This window comes from Capricornis sumatraensis, chromosome 17 (assembly GCF_032405125.1).
Source record: "Capricornis sumatraensis isolate serow.1 chromosome 17, serow.2, whole genome shotgun sequence".
In the NCBI taxonomy this organism is placed as follows: Eukaryota; Metazoa; Chordata; class Mammalia; order Artiodactyla; family Bovidae; genus Capricornis; species Capricornis sumatraensis.
This window is the reverse complement of record NC_091085.1, coordinates 61,432,210-61,448,099: the sequence shown is the minus strand read 5'-3', so window position 1 is coordinate 61,448,099 and position 15,890 is coordinate 61,432,210. Positions and strand designations below refer to the sequence as shown.

The 15,890-nt window shown below is 42.3% G+C and overlaps 1 non-coding gene across 1 annotated transcript; it reads left to right on the top strand.

Annotated features, from left to right (window-relative positions):
- The first annotated feature begins 14,464 nt into the window (after positions 1-14,464).
- Positions 14,465-14,567, top strand: LOC138094202 (U6 spliceosomal RNA). Its single transcript, XR_011146232.1, has one exon. It is a non-coding gene; the product is annotated as a U6 spliceosomal RNA (small nuclear RNA).
- Positions 14,568-15,890: the final 1,323 nt, after the last annotated feature.

The window sequence follows — 15,890 nt, the reverse complement described above, 5'->3', positions numbered from 1 at the left end:
GATACAAGTGAGGGATGTGATCATATTTGGAAAAAATACACACTAGCCACAGTGTGGAGGACAGATAGGAGGAGGGGCAGAATTACTGACATGAAACCCCCTAGAAATGATGGCAACATCAGCAACAAATTCTCAGGGATTCAACTTGCTGTCCCATGTATCCCAGAACATACCAGAGCATCAAGGGAAAGGTACTTCCTTGAGCCTAAAATTCTCATACACCACACCCCCTGCCCCTTCCCAGTCACTCTCTAGCCCTTTCTCTGCTTTGCCTTTGTTTTTACTTCCATTGTCATTTTCTTTGCTATTATATATTCATTTATTTGTTGTTTACTTGCCAGGTATTTGTCACCCCCTCTAGCACATGAGCTTCAATGAGGGCAGAGACCTTGTCTCCTATCTTCCTTGACACAGGACAGCCCTTGCCCCCCGCACAGTGACTGGCACACAGTAAGTGTTTAATAAAGGCACCGAGTGTGTGTGCGTGTGTGTGTGTGTGAGTGAATGAAAAACTGGGGTGTTAGGACAGCTTATGAAAGTGAGCTGGACCCAGGCTGACCCTCCAGGAGGTGCTGGCAATTAACAAGAACTCTCAACTTAATCCTGAAATATAAAATCTTGGCATTCTCAAGCCCACAGAGGGTTAACTTCCTTCTGAGGGGGTCTGAAGACCAGGGAGTTGGGGCAAGGTCTCCATTTGGCCTGTGAGGACAAAGAAGTAAAGTGACTCAGCAGAGACCAGCTCAGAGCCAGGCAGCAGGGGAAATGGTGAATTCATTACAGATGCCTGATTTTCTCAGCTCCACACACTCATAGGTTTGCAACACATAATGAGATGATGATGATAATGAAGACGATGATTAACGTTAATGTAAAGCACAATGGTATTTACCAGATATTGTTCTGAGCATTTTACTATATTAACTCAAGTAATCCTTTCAACTATCCTATGAGGTGGGTGATGTGGTTATCCCCATTTTACAGCAGGGAAAGTTGAGGCCTAACTTGCCAAACTGACAAGCCTCAGAAGTGGCTGAGCAGAGACTAGAGCAGGTGGTCCTGGGCCTTGTGTCAGAGCAAAATACCTCGCTACCATCCTGCTCCCTAGCTAGACACAGTGCCCCAGAGGCTTCTGGTCCCAAGCCCAGGGTCTAGCTGACCCACTCCCACCCTCCTGCCTCATGAATTCACATTTAGACCACAAATTTCCCTCCAGTGCCTCATTCTCTGAGAGTGGGATGCTCTAATGTTTAAGTAACCACAGGCTACAGAGTCAGATGTACATAGGTTCAAATCCCATCTCAGCCACTTCCAAACTAAGCAGTGAAGGATAAGTGATGTTACCTTTCTCAGCCTCAATCACCCCACCTGCCAAATGGACCTAATGATGATTCACCCTGGAAATGGCTATGGGGGCTGAGCGAGTCCTCCAGAGCTTGCCTGCACATGGTGCATGTGGAGGAGAGAGAGTTGCTGTTTTTCTACTTGCCAAGGCTTGAACCCTCTGTCTCCTTCTCCACCAGCCCACCTCCCACCCTATACCAGCAGCCTGCTCACTGACCTTGCCAGAATTCAAAGCCGGGAGAAATTAAAAGCCCAGTGGGATCCCTTCAGATTCCACCAGCTTAGCAACTCAGGCAATTAAAGAATCTCTTAGATTTGAGTTCTGAGCAAATCGGATCTTTAAAAAAAAAGGTCCCAAACTCTAAACCCTACTAAAGACCTAAGTCTGGTACCCCATGAAGCTATTTTTTAAAAGTCCTCTGGGCACTGGCACTATTGAGAGGTAAGAGCTCTGAGTACTTGCATCTTGGGACTGCCCAATCTTCTCAGAGGACTCAAGGTCAAGGGAAATGTTAAAAATACAGGTTCCCCCAACAAACGCAACCTGAGGGACAGTCTCTGAACAACAACAAATGCTTCAAAATGTAAAAAAAAAAAAAAAAAAAGCTAAGGAACTGTTTCAAATTAAAAGGGACAAAAGAGAAATGACAACTTAAAAGCATTGCTTGATTCTGGATTATTTTTTAAATGAAGGGGGAGGGACAATTAGGGAAATCTGTCCTGTGGATTAGATAATAGTGGCACTAGTGGTAAAGAACCCACTTGTCAATGCAGGAGACACAGGAGATGCAGGTTCAGTCCCTGGGTGAGGAAGGAGAAGGGAGACGGGAATGGAAACCCACTCCAGTATTCTTGCCTGGAGAATCCCATGGACAGAAGAGCCTTGTGGGTTACAGTCCACGGAGCTGCAAAGAGTCAGACACCACTGAAGTGACTTAGCATGCATGCACATTGTATCAGTGCAAAATACCCTGAATTTTATCATTATGCTACAGTGATGCAAGAGAATTTCTTCCTTGTTCTTAGGAGATAAGCATGGGTAAAGAGGAATCACATTTATAGCTTCTCAAATGATTCTGAAAAATAATATATGTATTCATATATGGAAAGAGAGAAATCATTGAGCAAAGGATATATGTGAATCCTTTGCACTACCTCTGCAACTCTTCTGTAAGAGTGGAGTTATTTCAAAGGATTCGTGTCATATTCCTGCCTTCCTGGAGAGCCGAACTCGTTGGATCTTTGGAGGGACCCAGGAAATCTTCGTTTCTAGCAAGGTCTCTAGGGGATTCTGGCACACAGGAAGCCTGACTGTAATCCCAGCTCTAAAGAATGCTGGGGTCTTCTTTCCCAATCAGAGGGCAGAGGCACAGCCCCTCCAGTTTTTACCTTCCTTTCCCCCACTTGTTACAGGCAACAATCGAGGAGCCTCTAATGGAGGATTTTGCAAACCAACAGCACAGGAGTTCCTCCAGCTTTGTGTCAGAAGCAGAGCTTGCTCTGACTCTCTAGCTCACTTATAATCACACGACTTAAAATACACTTTGTTAAAGACAACCTGCTGAGGAAGGGAGATGGAAGAAATTAAAGGAGAGTAAAGAAGCAGCCCCCCAAGACAGGCGAAAGAGGCACCCTGGGGTACCAGAGGGCTCCTGTGTGTTTTTTTCATCAGGGATCGTGATGACATCACTTGGCCTTAATCCTCCTTAGTCATTTTAATCTAGGGACACTGGCGGCAGCTGCCATTTCTTAAAACATGGGAGGCACCAACAGCTCAGCTCAGCATTGGTGTTCAAATATGCCAGGGCACCATCTCACCAAGACAGGGCTGCTTCTTACAAGCGGAGCCTCAGAAAAAGCGACTATATCCCAGAAGGCAACTAGGAGGAAAACAACTCGGGTGGAAGCACAATCCAGACTTGCCAGAGGCTTGCAAACTGCTTTGACCAGGACCCACAATAAGGAATGCATTTGCACCACAATCTGGTTCACTCTCACACACACACGTAATGACATACAAGAAATGCTCCATCCTCTACCAGGAAGGCTCTATTGCAGAGTCTCCAGCTGTCAATGCCTTGGACTAAGTCCCTTGCTTCATCTTCACAGAGCAACTTTGCCCAAGGTCACATCTCTTTCCAGAGGCAGTTCATGTCCAATGAGGGGAAGATAAAAGCCTGGTCATCTTGCCCAACTCAGGACAATTCTGAAGAGCCTTTTTAACTCCCAGATTTCTTACAGGGTTAGCCGAGGTCATTGCTAGACCTCCATCCCAGCTTGACCTCTCCCTCTGCCCACTCCTGCTTTTATCTCCTCCCTTCCACAGGAGTTGATCTCATGGATACTCACTCATAAAAACTTCCAAACACTAAATTCTGTCTCAAAGTTGCTTCTTTGGAGAACCAAACCTGGTTCTCATAATAAACCAAACCCACATGATGAAAACAAGAGTTCAGCAAAACCAATATTTATCTTTTCTCTGCCTCATGCATTCCCATATAATCTGTTATTTCACTTTTAAAAGTGTTGGTCATAATCCAATACATTGATTTGATGACGCAGACATGCTTTGAAAACGCTAGTCTGAACTATGCTCAAGAAGCCTGAAGGACGATCAGTGTATCCTTGGGCTGTCCTTAGGTGTACGTATAAGAATGCCTGACCAAACATGAATTAAGTAATAGAGGTTTACTTTTTATATAACAACAAGCTTGGCAATAGGTTGGTCCAGAGTTTGTTTATGACTCAACACTTTCCTCAAAGACCCAGGTTTTTTCCATATTTCTTCTCCAGCATCTTTGACATGTTGGCCATGACTCCTCATAGTCAAAAGATGGCTGCCTTTGCTCCAGGCATCACCTCCTTATACAACCACCTTCAAATAAGAATAGGAAGCTTCACTTCACAGCATATTTCTTTCAATTCAGGAAGAAAAAATTCTGCAGAAGCCCCAGAACCAGACTTCCCCTTATTTCTCATTAGCCAGAAGATTCCATTAGCAAAGACAAAACAGTGAATGAAGATTAGTAAACAACCAACAAGGACTACCACAGCTCATGTCAGGTATGCTCAGTCAGTTCAGTCGCTCAGTCAGTTCAGTCGCTCAGTCGTGTCTGACTCTTTGCGACCCCATGAATCACAGCACTCCAGGCCTCCCTGTCCGTCACCAACTTCCAGAGTTTACTCCAACTCATGTCCATCGAGTCAGTGATGCCATCCAGCTATCTCATCCTCTATTGTCCGCTTCTCCTCCTGCCCTCAATCCCTCCCAGCATCAGAGTCTCTTCCAAAGGGTCAACTCTTCGCATGAGGTGGCCAAAGTATTGGAGCTTCAGCTTCAGCATCAGTCCTTCCAATGAACACCCAGGACTGATCTCCTTTAGAATGGACTGATTGGATCTCCTTGCAGTCCAAGGGACTCTCAAGAGTCTTCTCCAACACCACAGTTCAAAAGCATCAATTCTTCGGCGCTCAGCTTTCTTCACAGTCCAACTCTCACATCCATACATGACCACTGGAAAAACCATAGCCTTGACTAGACGGATGTTTGTTGGCAAAGTAATATCTCTGCTTTCGAATATGCTATCTAGGTTGGTCATAACTTTGCTTCCAAGGAAAATTTCAGTCTTTTAATTTCATGGCTACAATCACCATCTGCAGTGACTTTGGAGCCCCCAAAAATAAAGTCTGACACTGTTTCCCCTGTTTCCCCATCTATTTCCCATGAAGTGATGGGACCAGATGCCATGATCTTCGTTTTCTGAATGTTGACCTTTAAGCCAAACTTTTCACTCTCCTCTTTCACTTTCATCAAGAGGCTTTTTAGTTCCTCTTCACTTTCTGCCATAAGGGTGGTGTCATCTACATATCTGAGGTTATCGATATTTCTCCCGGCAATCTTGATTCCAGCTTGTGCTTCTTCCAGCCCAGCATTTCTCATAATGTACTCTGCATATAAGTTAAATAAGCAGGGTGACAATATACAGCCTTGACGTACTCCTTTTCCTATTTGGAACCAGTCTGTTGTTCCATGTCCATGTCCAGTTCTAACTTGCTTCCTGACCTGCATATAGGTTTCTCAAGAGGCGGGTCAGGTGGTCTGGTATTCCCTTCTCTTTCAGAATTTTCCACAGTTTATTGTGATCCACATAGTCAAAGGCTTTGGCATAGTCAATAGCAGACATAGATGTTTTTCCGGAACTCTCTTGCTTTTTCCATGATCCAGCAGATGCTGGCAATTTGATCTCTGGTTCCTCTGCCTTTCCTAAAACCAGCTTGAACATCTGGAAGTTCATGGTTCACATATTGCTGAAGCCTGGCTTGGAGAATTTTGAGCATTACTTTACTAACATGTGAGATGAGTGCAATTGTGTGGTAGTTTGAGCATTCTTTGGTATTGCCTTTCTTTGGGATTGGAATGAAAACTGACCTTTTCCAGTCCTGTGGCCACTGCTGAGTTTTCCAAATTTGCTGGCATATTGAGTGCAGCACTTTCACAGCATCATCTTTCAGGATTTGAAATAGCTCAACTGGAATTCCATCACCTTCACTAGCTTTGTTCGTAGTGATGCTTTCTAAGGCCCACTTGACTTCACATTCCAGGATGTCTGGCTCTAGTGAGTGATCACACCATCATGAGTATCTGGGTCGTGAAGATCTTTTTTGTACAGTTCTTCTCTGTATTCTTGCCACCTCTTCTTACTATCTTCTGCTTCTGTTAGTTCCATACCATTTCTGTCCTTTATTGAGCCCATCTTTGCATGAAATGTTCCCTTGGTATCTCTAATTCTCTTGAAGAGCTCTCTAGTCTTTCCCATTCTTTTATTGTCCTCTATTTCTTTGCATTTATCGCTGATGATAGAAGCAAGGTCCAATGCTGTAAAGAGCAACATTGCATAGGAACCTGGAATGTTATGTCCATGAATCAAGGCAAATTGGAAGTCATCAAACAGGAGATGGCAAGAGTGAACGTTGACATTCTAGGAATCAGCAAACTAAAATGGACTGGAATGGGTGAATTTAACTCAGATGACCATTATATCTACTACTGTGGGAAGGAATCCCTTAGAAGAATCCCTTAGAAGAATCCCTTAGAAATTCTTCTAAATTCCTTAGTAGTCATCATGGTCAACAAAAGAGTCCGAAATGCAGTACTTGGATGCAATCTCAAAAATGGCAGAATGATCTCTGTTCATTTCCAAGGCAAACCATTCAGTATCACAGTAATCCAAGTCTATGCCCCAACCAGTAACGCTGAAGAAGCTGAAGTTGAACGGTTCTATGAAGACCTACAAGACCTTTTAGAACTAACACCCAAAAAAGATGTCCTTTTCATTATAGGGGACTGGAATGCAAAAGTAGGAAGTCAAGAAACACCTGGAGTAACAGGCAAATTTGGCCTCAGAGTACAGAATGAAGCAGGGCAAAGGCTAATAGAGTTTTGACAAGAGAACGCACTGGTCATAGCACCCTCTTCCAACAACACAAGAGAAGACTCTACACATGGACATCACCAGATGGTCAACACCGAAATCAGATTGATTATATTCTTTGCAGCCAAAGATGGAGAAGCTCTATACAGTCAGCAAAAATAAGACCAGGATCTGACTGTGGCTCAGATCATGAACTCCTTATTGCCAAATTTAGACTTGAATTGAAGAAAGTAGGGAAAACCGACCATTCAGGTATGACCTAAATCAAATCCCTTACAATTATACAGTGGAAGTGAGGAATAGATTTAAGGGACTAGATCTGATAGATAGAGTGCCTGATGAACTATGGATAGAGGTTCATGACACTGTGCAGGAGATAGGGATCAAGACCATCCCCTTGGAAAAGAAATGCAAAAAAGCAAAATGGCTGTCTGAGGAGGTCTTACAAATAGCTATGCAAAGAAGAGAAGCAAAAAGCAAAGGAGAAAAGGAAAGATATAAGCATCTGAATGCAGAGTTCCAAAGAATAGCAAGGAGAGATAAGAAAGCCTTCAGCCCTTATTTCCTTCTAGGGTCCAATGTCAAAGACCCTGAGGTGGGGCAGAGTCATTGATCTCTGGCAGATTCACAAGCAACCATACCACCATGTCAGACACCACTAGTTGATCACAGCAATCTTTCCCACTGAGCAGGAATGTGATTTCACAAGGTGCCCCAACAAAACACTCCATGCACCTACTAGAATTAAAACCTGAGATTAAAATCTGATTCCTGCTCTGGCCTTTAGACCAAAGGCTAACAATGGAAACTGCTATGAGAGAAGATTAACCAGTTTTCGCTCTATATTTTCAGGACGCTCTCCGACTCACGCATACATCCTTCCCTCTTCACTTGGAATATTTCCTCCTTCCCTTGGCCTATCCAAATCCCACTTGCCCTTCAAAGAGGCCCAGTTCAAGCCTGATTCCTCTAGGAAATCTCTCTGGGTATCCCAATCTTGTCTAAAATTATTCACTGAACCCACTAATCAATCTAAACATTACTCAAAAGGGGAATAATCAGACATTGTGTGCCTGTGGACGTGATGCAGAGGAAGCATCTCTACAAAGTATCTTTGCCCAACCAACCAACCTGAATCAAATCCAGCCTCGAGATTAACCACTTATATGCTCAGTCACTCAGTCATGTCTGACTCTTTGCGACCCCATAGACTGTAGCCTGCCAGGCCCCTCTGTCCATGGGATTTTCCAAGCAAGAATACTGGAGCGGGTTGCCATTTCCTCTTCCAGGGAAGAGGGATTGCTTCCTGACCCAGGGATCAAACCTGCATCTCCTGTGTCTCCTGCATTGGCAGGCTGATTCTTTATACTGTGCCACATGAGAAGCCCTAGAGATTAACCAACCACCAGTTTATAAAAAATACAAGAACTAACATTAAATGATACATGGGATATAATGATCTAGAATGTAATATAATGACACATGGGATATAAAAATCTAGACTGTCAGAAAATAAAGAACCAATGACCTAGTGTCTTTAGCACATAAATGACATTTTGAAAAGGAGCAGAAATTTTGTAGATTTGTATCAGTTAACTGATAGATTTGTATCAGCCACAATAATGTTATGTAATAAGCCACACTAAAACATAGTGGCTTAAAATAACAATGTACTATTTCTCATAGTTCTGTGGTCAGATGGGTGGTTCTTTTGGTCTGGCCTAGGCTCAGCTGATGTGCGCTGGGCTTGATCATGCATCTGTGGTCAGCTGGCAGGTCAGCTGTGGATAGCTTGTCAGGAATGGCCTCACTCAGGAAAGTACCCCCCAACACGGTTACCCCGTAACAAGCTGCTTAAGTTTGCTCTCCTGGTTGAAATAGGAATCTAACAGAATAAGTGGAATCATGTGAGACATCCCAAGGCCCAGACTTAGAAACCATCCAGCATCCCTTCTGTTGCATTCTTGACCAAACCAAGACACATGATCAAACCCAGATTTCAGGATCAAGAAATAGACTCCACCACTCAATAGGAGAAGCTGCCAAGTCAGATTGCTAAGGCAGCGAATGTGGAGAGAAGCCATTTACTATAATCAATCCACTTCAGGATTAAAAAAGACATGTCAACCAAATGTAATGTATGCCCTTGTTCAGATTCATATTTACAGAAACCAACTGCAAAAACTCATTTTTGTAGTCATTAGGGAAAAATTGAACATAGGCTGAGTATTAAATGATAATATGGAATTGTTGGTTTTTAAAATGCAATAATGGTGTTGTGTGAATTTTTAAATGTCTTTATTGTTACAAGTACACACTAAAGTATTTGTGGGTGAAATGATATAATGTTTGGGATTTATTTTAAAATATTCTATCATAAAAAGGAAGCAGGGAGAACAGATGTACAAGAATAGCAAAAAGTTGATAGCTGTTGAGGCTGGGTAATGCACACACAGCGGGTTATATGACTATTCTCATTAAATTTATGTACATGTGTTAGAAATTTTCCATAAGAAATGTTTTTAAACTCTTTTGCTTTCTTTGCCTCATGCAGTTTTATAGAGTGTGGTGATTACCCCTGGTGGTTCAAGAACATTAAAGAGAAAGTCTCAATGTGGTGTTTACCTGTCTTTAACACCTATCAAACATTCATTAATCTCTCTACAACAAAATATAAGCAGGTTTTGGGCTCTAGAGCCCTTGGTAGGAACCGGATATAACAAGAATTTCATATCATGGTTTAATTTCCATTGCATTTATTTTTTTACTATTACATTCTCTCTACCATGAGTGAGGCTGCTTTTCTACTTATGGATAATGACACGAAGCTCTCTTTTTAAATAAGTTAAGGCCATAAAGAGTGAATTTTAAGTGATTAAATCTATAATGATACAGATGATAAAAGATTATGGCTTAAACTGTGAAGGTGGGTGTCTTGTTAAGATCGGCTACCCTCTCTGGGCTTTCCTGGTGGCTCAGTGGTGAAAGAAAATCTGCCTGTCGATGCAGGAGAGTATGGGTTCAATTTCTGGGTCTGGAAGATCGCCTGGAGAAGGAAATGGCAACCCACTCCAATATTCTTGCCTGGGAAATCCCATGGATAGAAGAGCCTGGCGGCTTCAGTCTGTGGGGACGCAAGAGTCAGACACAACTTAGCAACTAAACAACAGCAACAACCCCCTCTAGCAAACAATTTTAAACCCACTGGCTTTACAAAATAAAGTTCTGTGTCTGAAATCACAACCCAATGCAGGGCCGTGGGGGCCTCTGCTCCAGGGACCCATTCAGGGACCCAGGTTCCTTCCAGCTAATGGCTCTGAAACCCTTCAGGCCTTGAAGTCCACCATCAGACCTGCTGCACTCAGCTGGCAGATTAGAGAAACAAGAGCCCATCTGCAGTGTCACACGGAAGGATATGGGGGCCAGGCCTGAACATACACACTTCACTTCAGCCCACGTCCTGCTGGCTAGAATTTGTACCATGGTCCCACCTAGCTGCATGAGAGGTTGGAGATGTTGCCATAAGCTTGGGCAGAAGGAGGTTTGGTGAGCATTGAGCATTACCTCTGCCACAGTGGCCCTCAAACAAATGATATTTGAGAAAAGCTGTTTTTAAAATGGAGCTCAAACTCCTCAGAGTGGCCCACACAGGTCTTTATGATCCTGTATCAGTCAGGGTTCAGTCAGAAAACCACTATGAAGAAAGGATTACAGGGATGAGATTGGGCATAATGGTGGGAGCTGGTAGAGGAATCTATTCAATGATCTTGTCCCTTAGATAAGTTGTCAAGGAGGAGCCCTGGGTATGAATGAGAGCAGGGACAAGGTAGAACCTGGGAGGATGAAGCCGAAGCCACAGGAACTGAGAGGACTGATTAACCCTGGTGTCTACACTGCCTGGGGCCCTGAGGTGACCTTCAGAGCATGAAAACATGGCTAATTTCACATCCATCTTCCAAAACTGACACAAATTTCTCTTGTGGTCAATGCTAACCCAGAATTATACAAGGAAGGTAATTTTGGAAAAGGAGTTCTAGCCCAAATGGACCCAGTATAAGCCACTTCATGGACCAGTGGGACACTTAGCCTCACCCTCCAGCACTCCCCAGCTCATACCTTCCACTCCAGCCATGGTGACTACAGTTGACCCCTGAACAAAACAGGTTTGAACTATGAGGGTCCACTTACATGCCATTTTTCCAACAAATATGTACTACAATGGCTACGTGATCCGAGGTTGGTTGAATCTGCAGATGCAAAACCAGAAATTTGGAGGGTTGACTGTGAAGTTATAGGCAGATTTTTCAACTGTGTGCTGTAGATGTGGACACCCCTAATGCCCATGCTGTTCAAGGGTCAACTGTACTTGCCTTTTCTCAACTATTCTAGACATCTTCTCAATTTACCCCTGCTGTTCCCTCTCCCTGGAATGTTCTTTCCCATCATTGTCTAGTGCCCACCTCTTCCTAAGTCTTTAAGATCTGATCAAACGTCACTTCCTTTAGGAAGTGCCCTGCAGTCTCCAGGCAGAGGGGAAGATGGGTGGGCCCATAAATACAGAGGTTGTGCAAAAAGCCATGGGATCTTTCTCCATAAGCCTTGATATCTTCAGAAAAGCTGCTAAAATGCACTAAGGGCATTTCTTTTAAAAAACAATGATGAGGCTAAGTTTCTTATCTGGGTTTGACTGAGGGTGGAAGCAAGAGAGCTCACATAGGGACTTCCCTGATGGTCCAGTAGCTAAGACTCCACATTCCCAACACAGGGGGCCCAGGTTTAATATCTGGTCAGGGAACCAGAGCCCACATGCCACAATTAAGAGTTTGAGTTCACATGCCACATCTAAAAGAACCTGCATGCTGCAACTAAGACCCAAATAAGTGGGGCTTCCCCCATAGCGCACTCGCTAAATAATCTGCCTGCAATGCAGGAGACTCAGGCTTGATTCTTGGGTCGGGAAGATCCCCTAGATGAGGAAATGGCAACCCACTCTAGTATTTTTGCCTGGAGAACCCCATGGACAGAGGAGCCTGGCAGGCTACAGTCCATGGGGTCCCAAGAATCAGACACAACTGAGTGACTTTCACTTTCACTTTCCAATTAACAAGAAGTGGAGGGAAAACAAAAAAGAGAAGTTAATTTAAAAAAGAAAAAAAAAAAGCTCACACAGACACAAGAGCCCTGAGACAGGGAGTAGCACAGGGAAGAGAGAAGCATTAGGAAATAAAATACAGGAACGGGCGGAAACTTTGGGGAGACTTGAGGTTGCCTTCGGGGCTCTGACCTGTTTCACCGGATCTCCAAAGGGTCGTGAGCAACATATTATGCAGCTGTGGTAGACTGGATTATCCTTCTCAAGTCTTCACTCCCTCCCCCATATGACCTTGAAGGGCTTGAGAGTGAGGCAAGTATATTTCCCTGTCCTGTGGATGTTGTACTTGGACTTGACCATAGGATATTTTTTTCAGCCAACAGAATGTGGACAGAAGTGATATGCTAGTTCTGAGCCAAGCTGTTAGGAAACCTTCCATGTATCTGCTTGCCCCCTTGTGCTTCAGCTATTCACCATGAAAGGAACATACCTGAGCTGTTGTGGAGCCAAAGAGGGTGAAAGACACATAGAAGAAGCAAGTGGAATATGCTTGAACTCATCAGCAACCAGACGCCAAGCCCCAGATGATTCCAGCAGAGCTACAGTTCACTCTAGACTAACAAACAAGATGGCTTTTAATAACTAAATTGAAACATGATTCACATACCATAAAATTCACCCATTTAAATAATACCATCCAATTTTTTTTGGCAGATTCACAGTCATGCAGCCATCTCTATAATCAATTTTAGAACATTTTCATCACCCCAAAAGAAAATTGCATATTCAATACATTAGCAGTCTTTCCCCATTTCCCTGTTCACTGTTACACAGCATTATTGTAGTGACAGCTGACATATATACATATATATATATACACATACACAAGATATTAGAAATGCATCCAATGTTAGCAAGCTCACAATTTCACATTCTTCTTAATAGAAGTCTAGGATAAGAAAGGTTTGTGTGCACACATCTACACAGACGCCCCTATATACATTCACACAATCCTACACATGGTTAGACACACATCCACTTCTACAAACGCATCACACACCCACAGTCAGACATAGACTCACACTCATTTTTAGTGATACAAAGATTCATATATAGACTCATCCACACACAGTCACAATTACGTACTTGTAGACATACACACTCACAGCAATTTCCCAACCCCGACATTAAAATAACTCATCACATTTTTTCCATATCTACATATCACATATGCTTTTACTTCCTTATTTTTTCCCTTTGAATGACTCACATTTTTATTTAAATAAACTGCTTTTTAAAAGAAAGTGCTATAAATAGAGGGTCCTCATCTTTCCCATTAGCTCTTTGACCTTTCTTTCCACCAAACCCAAGCATACCTACTGTAAGTGGAAGAGGGGGACTGGGTGTCACCACCTTCAAAGCCCCCTGACCACGCAGTTGCACATACTTTGCACTTAGACCTCCTGCTTACTTCAGTGCTCTACTCTCAGCATCTTGGAATTCTTAATAATGTATTAACTATAATTATAATGCATTTTCATTCTGCATTGGAACCCACAAAGTCTGTAGCCTCTTCTGCCCTTGAGCACACAGAGTATCCCTGCTTCGGAGACATTCAGGACTCCCTCCATTGGAGAAGCTGACCCAGGGTAGGTCACACGTCACACAGCCCGGACCTTGGAGTGCAAACAGGTGGAAGTTTGAATCTCGGCCCTATTTACCAGCTGGGTAACCTTGGGTAGGTTACCTATCCTGACAGAGCACCCAGGACAAGAGTACAAATGGAGGCCCATAGGCCATGTGTCTAAAAGTCTTCATGGTAAAAACCAAGCTCACAAATTTGTCAAATAAAACATGTTCTAACCTCTTATTTTAAAAAATATACCTTCATTAAAATAGTCAAAATATACGTGTAAAGCTATGTTTTTTATATGTCTGAAAATTGGCAAAATACCAAAGATGATGGAACTAAATTATGTTGTATTGATGTAACAGTGATATCTAAATGAGTAACTTTTAAAAAGTATAATTAAGAAATTTTTATGTATTTATTCCATAAAATTTGTTTTTCTTGCCTTCATTTTAGCAAAATCACTCACACTGGTTTTTTTCTTTTTTCTGGCCATGCCACTTAGCATGCAGGATCTTAGTTCCCCAGCTGGGGATCAAAACCAGGCCCCTTGCAGTGGAAGTGTAGAGTCTTAACCACTGGACCACCAGGGAAGTCCTTCACCCTGTTGTTATAATCAAGATTTTTATGTAATTGTGTGCTATTGGCAGTAATGACCTAAAGGAATAAAAAATAAATTGAAGTTATAGATCAAAGGACACAAAACTTGAATACATTTTCATAAAAAGTGTAAATTAAAATTTTTTAAATTAGCAAATTAAAAATATTTTAGATATTTTCTGAAGTTATTCTTCTAGAATATTTTACTTATGTTTTTCTTTTAATATTAAATAATTTAATTATCTTTTGAAACCAAAAGGCAAAATACAAATGACACAATTAAAGTAACATTTTAAGATAAACTGTTTCAATAAAGCTAGAGATGTTAATTTTTAAATTTAATTCCAATAAATATTAAGAAAATAAGTGCTTGCTTTGGCAGCACATATACTAAAATTGGAATAATACAGAGAAGATTAGCATGGCCCCTGCACAAGGATGACAAATTCATGAAGCATTCCATATTTTTGTAAAGTAATTAGCCTCCAATTAAAATGAATAAATTAATTAATTAAAAATAAATAAATGTGAAGGAAATCTGTAAAAGAGGGGATATATGTATACGTATAGCTGATTCACTTTGCTGCAGCAGAAACTAACACAACACTGTAAAGCAACTAAACACCAAAAAAATGAATTAAAAAAAGAAGCAGCAAAAAATAAAACTGCTAACAATCCTAGAGTTCAAACGTCTGATAGTTAATGTAAAGAAACATAGCACACTTCATGCATTTTACATCTAGATCTGTGTACACTCAAATTTAAGAGTGATGTGAATCTTTAATATTTCAAAATGATCCTCTGCTGCTGTGTTAGTTACATATTGCTATACAGAAAATTACCATAAATTTAGCAGTTTAAAACAAGACAGATTTACTATCTGACAATTTCTATGGTCAAGAGTCCAAACTCAGGGACTTCCCTGGGAGTCCAATGGTTAAGACTTCAAGATCCCAGTGCAGAGGGCACAGATTGATGCCTGGTCAGGGAAGTAAAATCACGCATTAAAAAAAAAAGAATCCAGATTCAGTTCACCTCTTAAACTGCAGTAAAGATGTCAGTCAGGGCTGGGGTCTCAGCTGAGATTCAGATGGGGAAGGAACTACTTCCAAATTCATGTGGTGGTTCAGGACTCAATTCTTTATGAGCTGCCAGACTGAGAAGAGAATCTCAGCTCCTTCCTGGCTGTTGGCTGGAGACCATCCTCAGTTTCTTGCCATGTGAGTCTCTCCATATGGTGGCTTACTTCATGAAAGCCAGCAAAGAAGAGTCAACAGGGAGAGTCTGCAAGCAAGACAGTAGTTACATCTTATGCAAGGTAATCACAGATGTGAAATCCTATCAGCCTGGCTATATTCTATTGGTTAAAAGCAAGTCACAGATCCTGCCTACTCAAGAGGGGAGAAGATGACACAGGAACGTGAATGCCAGAAGGTGAGAATTAGGTGGGGGGAGCGGGGGCTGGCATTTTAGACTTTGTACCCCATAATGGCCATGCACCTTGCTTGCAAAGATTGCACTAATGTGTGAGTACGTCCAGAACCACAAACTGGAATGCAAGGAGAAGCCTTACACATTTATGCTATCAAGGAGGAAGGATTTAGCAAGATAATATAGTATACTGAGTTGGCCAAAAAGTTCATTCAGATTTTTCCCCTAAGATATTCTGGAGGGACTTCCTTTGTGGTCCAGTGGTTAAGACTTCACCTTCCAGTGCAAGGGGTTCTGTTTTGATCCCTGGCTTGGGAAGCTAAGATCCCTCATGCCTCACAGCCGCCCCCGTGCCCAAAGA